The sequence below is a fragment of the Macrobrachium rosenbergii genome, chromosome 17 (genome assembly GCF_040412425.1).
Source record: "Macrobrachium rosenbergii isolate ZJJX-2024 chromosome 17, ASM4041242v1, whole genome shotgun sequence".
Taxonomy (NCBI): Eukaryota; Metazoa; Arthropoda; class Malacostraca; order Decapoda; family Palaemonidae; genus Macrobrachium; species Macrobrachium rosenbergii.
The window spans coordinates 35448265-35455764 of NC_089757.1; the positions used below are offsets into that span (position 1 = coordinate 35448265).

General features: G+C 37.5%; 1 long non-coding RNA gene across 3 annotated transcripts in view; it reads left to right on the plus strand.

The window, feature by feature from the left end:
* The window catches only part of LOC136847854 (uncharacterized), a 200426-nt gene that overhangs the window by 102418 nt on the left and 90508 nt on the right, over positions 1–7500 (plus strand). The gene's annotated exons all lie outside the window — the stretch shown is intronic.

Consider the following 7500-nt stretch of genomic DNA (forward strand, 5'->3'; position numbering starts at 1 on the left):
CGGAAATTGACAGTCAAAGTTTTGAAAGAAGAAACAGGATGAAAACCTCAACGCTGTTGCACTGTGAATCACCTGTTAGGAGAGGGTTAAGAAAAGTAAGGTGGAAGAAAGAGAATATGAAAGGAGGAACAGTAAAATCTCAGTTGCACTATGAATCAGTTGATAGGAGAGGGTGGAGATTAAGAAGGAAGAGAGAGAATATGAAAGGAGGTACAGTAAAAAGAACGAAAGGGGTTGCAGCTAGGGGCCGAAGGCGCGCTGCAGAGAACCTTAAGTAATGCCTACAGTGCACCGCATTAGGTGCACTGACGGCACTACCTCCCTACGTGGTGTATGTAATTGATAAAGGATTCTATGTGCTTTATACATTTTCATTATGATGTGATACAGAATGTCCTTGTGAATTATAAGGACATTTTTTTTAAACTTAAAATTCAAATTGTTTATTTCCATTGACTCCAATATCATAAATGAAACCGAATGGAAAAACAAAGAATGTTTCACCTTTGCGTGAAACTTTTACTTCTAAGTTTGGTTCATTCTTTTCATAAATAAGTAAATTCCCAACCCCACCTTCCTGGGCATTGCTTAAGGTTCTTTGCAGCGTGCCTTCGGCCCCTAGCTGCAACCCCTTTCGTTCTTTTTACTGTACCTCCTTTCATATTCTCTTTCTTCCAACTTACTTTCCTCAATCCTCTCCTAACAAATGATTCTTAGTGCAACTGCTTTGAGGTTTTCCTCCTGTTACATCTTTCAAACCTTTTACTGTCAATTTCCGTTTCAGCGCTGAATGCCCCCGTAGGTCCCAGCGACTGGCCTTTGGGCTGCGTTCTGGTCTATTCTTAGCTTAAACTCGATTTTTGCGTCGTCTTTCCTCATCGGTGGAAAGTAACTTAAAGCTTTGTACTGCCATAAAGTGTGTTCTGAGGCAGTGCAGTGCATTTTAAACATTTCCAGCCGCCTTTTGTTATTTCTATTTATTGAATGCCTACTGATTGGTTTACAGGTCTCCATACAAGACCGGTATCTTAATATGCTTATTTTAAAGGCATGGGTAAAAAAACAGGTTTTTTAATATTTATTTCTGCAATCTTCATTCAGGTTCTACTGTCAGTTCTTGTCTTGACTATATTCATTTATGATATTTATACGGAAAGAGAAAACAGTTTTAATTTACGCGTATTGAAATGTACGGAAAATATTCTTATACAATTACATACTCAGATTTTTACATTCTTATACATTCGTTCAAGTTTTAATCAGGTTAGGTTTCTTGTATTTTTCATGAGTGATTTAGAGACAACGATCTTTCTCGACTGTTCTATGTAGTTCTGGAAGTTGATGTGAATCGATGTTATTCTTGTCTCTTAAGTTCCGATTTTAGGGATAAAGTGTTATAGAACAGTTTTTCTGCTCGTAATAAAAGTGGAGATTTCTAACTGTTTTACCATTAGATCACCTCTCTCTCTCTCTCTCTCTCTCTCTCTCTCTCTCTCTCTCTCTCTCTACAATAGTTCAGGAGTTTGGCGACAACTCTAACAAGTAAAAAAGCAATCGAGTTTTCTGTCCATCGTATAATCAAGGCCACCGAAAACAGATCTATCTTTAGGTGGTCTCGGTATAATGCTGTACGAGCCGCTGTCCATAAAATTTTAACCACGAGCCGGTGGTGGCATGTCCTATATCGTTGACAGATGCACGATTATGGCCAACTTTAGCTTGAATAAAATAAAAACTACTAAGGCTAGAGGGCTGCAATTAGGTATGTTTAATGACTGGTTTGTGGGTAATCAACATACCAATTTGCAGCCCTCTAGCCTCAGTACTTTTTAAGATCTGAGGGCGGACGGACAGACAAAACCAGCTCAATAGTTTTCTTTTACAGAAAACTAAAAAGGAATAAAACTTGTTAGGGAATCTCTCTCTCTCTCTCTCTCTCTCTCTCTCTCTCTCTCTCTCTCTCTCTCTCTCTCTCTCTCTCTCTCATCTCTTTACAACAGGCTGGGTCTTTTCTCTTTTCATATCAAATGCCTATAATCCCCTGCAACAGTTACTCGAAGGACATATCTCATCGATCGCTGTAAAACGTGCTGATTGTTTCTGATTGCTGCCATGGCTTCTCAGCGCGGTTAGGAGGTTATTCAATACAGTGATTGCTGGAGTAGTGAATGAAAATGTAAATGCTGTTGTAATATTATTTCGTTATGGTTGTTATGCTTGACTGCGGATACTCAGAGAGAATAGCTTTATTGAATTATGCCAAAGAGAGGAGAGAGGAGAGAGAGAGAGAGAGGAGAGAGAGAGAGAGAGAGAGACGTATGACACTCCTGCAATGCTGTCCTAACTGGGGCAGTATGTCATCCACCTCAAAAATGTTTCAAAACAGGGTTTATAAGAAATGCTAAAGATTAACAACGTAAAATATCGACTAATCATTATAATTGTGTTTCATAACATGAAGCAACGTCTTGTAAAAATCTCTATCAGCAAGATTTCATTTTAAGAATTGTCGAGGTAAGGTTGTACCACTTCTTGAAAACCTAACAATCATTCTTGAAATAAGTAATGATTTAAGCAGAAACGATTTTAAATTTCAGCTCAAGAACTGTCGAGGTAAGATTGTACCATTTCTTGAGAGCCTAACAATCGTTCTTGAAATAAGTAATGATTTGAGCGGAATCGAATCTATTATATATATGAGTTTTGTAAGTCCCAGTTTCACCTGACCCTGACGCAGAATTATTGCCAAGTAAATCTAACCTAATTCGATGGAATATATGCTTCAGAGGAAAAAACGAGGTGTAGACATACACATTCTGATCCCTAAACACACAAACGTTCCTTGGTATTGAGACAGAGAGAAAATCCTTGGTATCAGTATTTTATCACTTGAATACGAGGGTATAGGCCTCGGACTTGCCTTGGGTCCATAAATCCTTACGCCTCCTTTCGTAACAGTTGTGAAAAGGTGCCTGTTGTAAAAAGAGAGAGAGAGAGAGAGGAAGCTAGTTCGTGAAGAACTGGAACAGTCTTGTTGTAAAAGAGAGAAAGAGAGAGAGAGAGAGAGAGAGGGGGTGGGGGGCAGGAAACTAGTTCGTTAAGAACTGGGATAATCTTGTTGTAAAAGAGAGAGAGAGAGAGAGAGAGAGAGAGAGAGAGAGAGAGAGGAAACTAGTTCGTTAAGAACTAGGATAATCTTGTAAAAGAGAGAGAGAGAGAGAGAGGAAACTAGTTCGTTAAGGACTGGAGCAGTCTTGTTGTAAAAGAGAGAGAGAGAGAGAGAGAGAGAGAGAGAGAGAGACAGGAAACTAGTTCGTTAAGAACTGGAATAGTCTTGTGGCTTGGAAGAAAGCGTTAACTCGGGCATACTGGGAAAAATGAGGGTACCTCTGGATAAACCCATAAGATAAGATTTGAAGATAATTTTACGTGTAAATTACCCGTATGGACTGATACTCGCATACCGTCCTGGGCAGCTTTCGTGGGCTGAAGTTCTGGGCTTGAAATTGTGCATGACTTTTTTTTTTTTAAGCCTAGAAAGGTTTTGGAAAATTATTCTCTTGCATACATTGCTTCTAAATATTTCTGAAGGTTAAGTTTGCCTAAAAAAAGAATGATTGTATTTTACCGAATTAGATGTTTTTTAAAAATGTTTTTTTGTATTTTAGATACGCAGATGCACTCAAAAAGAGAGAGAGAGAGAGAGAGAGATTGCCGTTTGTCGAAATAAGAAGTATTTGAATATTTTCTTTTGTATTTTGAATACACAGATACACACACACTTAGAGAGAGAGAGAGAGAGAGAGAGAGAGAGAGAGAGAGAGAGAGATTGAGATTGACGTTTGCCGTGAGAAAAACATATTTAATAATTTGATAATTTTGTTTGTATTTTGAATATACAGACACACTCACAATGGAGAGAGAGAGAGAGAATTGTCGTTTATCGAGATCAAAATATTTTGATAATTTGATGATTTTTATTGTATTTTGAATATACAGACATACACACACACAGTGGGAGAGAGAGAGAGAGAGAGAGAGAGAGAGAGAGAGAGAGAGAGAGAGAGAGAGAGAGAGAGAGCCAAAAATGTATATCGCCAAACCTTCTTCGTTCATCTCTTCTGCTTCACTTATTTCGGAGAAAAGGGGAAAAGAAAAATGACAGAAGCAAGAGCCTGCTGGGAAACGAGAGGCATGGGAAGAAGAAAGGATGATAAAAAGGGGGGAGGGGGCGAAGTAAAGGAACAGATAAATAACAGAGGGAAGGAAAGTGACGAAGAAAACACTTAAGGAAACGACCAAGAATTCTAGGATCGGTTTGAACTACGATCGTAAAGAAGAAGAAGAAGAAGAAGAAGAAGAAGAAGAAGAAGAAGAAGAAGAAGAAGAAGAAGAAGAAGAAGAAAAAGAAAACTGAATTCGGGGAGAGACGAAAGGCGGAAGGGTGAGCAGGAGCTGGTAGGATTGTGGAAGGGAGGGAAATATGAGAGAGAGAGAGAGAGAGAGGAGGGAGAGGAGGTAGGGGGAGGGGAGGGGAGGAGGGGAAGACTAACCACACAACCGACCCAAGGGAACGATTTTGAGGTGACGCGAACCTTAACTTATTGCCTCCTCACTGTCGACCTCTCCTGGTAAGGGAGAAGAGAGAGAGAGAGAGAGAGAGAGAGAGAGAGAGAGAGGAAGGCTCGGAAGAGGCGGAGAAAGATGTGTGAGACTACTGGTTTTAATCGTAGGCGCCGTTGCAAAGGCAAAGCCTTGACAGAACTTAGGAGCCGTTTCAAAGGCAAATCCAGACAATTACCACCACAGCAACAACTACTACTACTACTACTACTACTACTACTACTACTACTACTACTATTACTACTACTGTATCTACATCCAAGGCCATTTCGTTGTTTGGCTTCGAAATCGTCGTCACAGTTTGTTGCAAATGAGCCTGTGGCGTTTATAAATTATGTCACTTTGTGACCAATGTGAGAGGTAATAGCAAATGATATGAAATTACTAATTATGCACTGTATGAGCGACAGATGGAGTCCAGAAAGGTGAGATTTTTGGCCAGTGGTATTTGCAGATGCTGGGTTTTATCGTGTGAGGGATGACAAGAATATATCTCACCTCTGTAGGTATCTAATTAAGACAAGGCTTTTACCTCAGCTTTTCATAAAAACTTCTAAAGTATTTTCATATAACTTAGGGTGTACAATTCTTCTGGCCTTGAAAGAAGATCGTTTAAGCCCTTTTAGGATGTAGTGGGTAATAAACATTACAGAATTCTCTGCCCAATTAACGGTAGTTTATTCATTTTATTTATTTTTTTTAAATTATTGAATAAAAAATCGCAATTATTCTCATTTGCAATTATGTCAAGAAATAACTAAAGACATATATATTCAAAATAGTTAAAAGTCAAAAAATGTTATCCAGAAATTAATCAAAATTATTGTAAATTTGCAAATGTTGTCATCAGTGCATCTCACGTGGTGCACTGTAGGCATTACTTAAGGTTCATTGAGGCGTCCCTTCGGCCCCTAGCTGCAACCCGTTTCATTCCTTTTACTATACCTCCGTTCATATTCCTTTCTCCCATCTTACTATTCCACCCTCTCTTTACAGTTGTCTCTTTGGGTAGCTGCGAGGTTTTCCTCCTGTTACACCTTTAAAACCTTTCTACTCTCAACTTCCCTTTCAGTGCTGAATGACCTCATAGGTCCCGGGACTTGGCCTTTGGCCTAAATATTATATTCCAATTCCAATTAAAAACAATGTATTATTAGTGTCTTAATGGCTATTTGTCTGTCCGTCCGCACTTTTTCTGTCCGCCCTCAGATTTAAAAAAAAAACTACAGAGGCTAGAGTGCTGCAAATTGGTATGTTGATCATCCACCCTCCAGTCATCAAACATACCAAATTGCAGCCCTCTAGCCTTAGTAGTTTTTATTTTATTTTAAGGTTAAAGTTAGCCATGATCGTGCGTCTGGAACCGCTATAGGTTCAAATAACACAGGCCACCGCCAGGCCGTGGCTGAGAGTTTCCTACAGCATTATACGCTGTACAGAAAACTCGACTGACAAAGAAACTTCGCCGCATCTTTTACTTTTATTTATTTTATTTTTATTTTTATTTATTTATCTATTTAACTTTTTTTTGTTAACCCTGTAACCGAAAGAAGACCGGAAATTTACCGCTATTCGTTGGAGCTTCCTTTCTTTACGATACCAGGGGGTCCATATTTTGCGGTCCAGAATTACGCTCCACCCGGTGAATTCCGAGTGAAAAAGTAATTACGGGAACATTGTTCTTCAGTGTTTTATCGTATTCGGTAATTTAAGCTTTATTTCACTGACGAATATGTACGGAAGTGAAGACTGAATGAAGCTGAAAAAATAATGAGTTTGAAAATGGTATATTATTTTTTTATTTAATATAAGCCTTACTTCCCTGATGAATATGTACAGAAATGAAGACTGACTGAATCTAAAAAATAAGTAGTTTGAAAATGGTATATATATGTTCCTATACGAATTCAAACCCTCAGTCTTTACATAGAAGCTAAACCCCTTAAATGGAAAGACCTTCGGGTTTGTGTGTTAGGAAAAATACTAATTACTTTTAAAAATTTGCAATATATTTTTAATTTTAGCCTTACTTCACTGACGAATACGTACGAAAATGAAGATGGAATGGAATGGAAAAAATAAGCGACTGTTTGAAAATGGTATATTATTTATCTAATCGAAATCTGATTTCACTGACGAATAAGTGAGGAAATGAAGTGGAATTTAATGGAAAAATTAAATTGATTGTTTGAAAATGGTATATTATTTATCTAATTTAAGTCTCACTTCTCTGACGAATATGTACGGAAAGTAAGATGGACTGGAATGGAAAAATCAGAGGTTTGAAAATGGTACATATTTTTGTAATTTAAGCCTTAGTTCACTGACGAATATCTACAAAAATGAAGATGGAATTTCAATTCTATCTTCATGGGAAATAAGTGATTGTTTGAAAATGGTACATTATTCATTTAAGCTATTTTAGAAGCATGAAATGAGGTTTGTTACGTCAACATGCAAGCGATTTAGCTTGACCCAGTTAAAACATCAGGTTGGTTTATTAATGATGTTCTGTAACTATGCATAATAGATTGTAATAACCACAATCTGGTAAAGAGTGACCAGTAGTTTCTGTGCGTATTTGCTTATACTTCTGTTACAAATAATTTCCATATTCAAATCACATCTCCATGTACTCCAGATTCTTCAAAGGATATTTAGCATTTCAGATTGTTCATTTAAATAGTGAAATGTTATCTGTATGATGGGGAGATTTTAGTCCATTCGTGCATTTATCAAGTTTTATTACAGATTTTAACAAACTTTTTTTTTAAAGTAATGTCCATATTATAATGATGAGAGTACATCCTAATCAAGCCATGTTCCTCTTTGTATAAAAAGGAAATTGATAAGTATTATTATTAATATTATTATTAT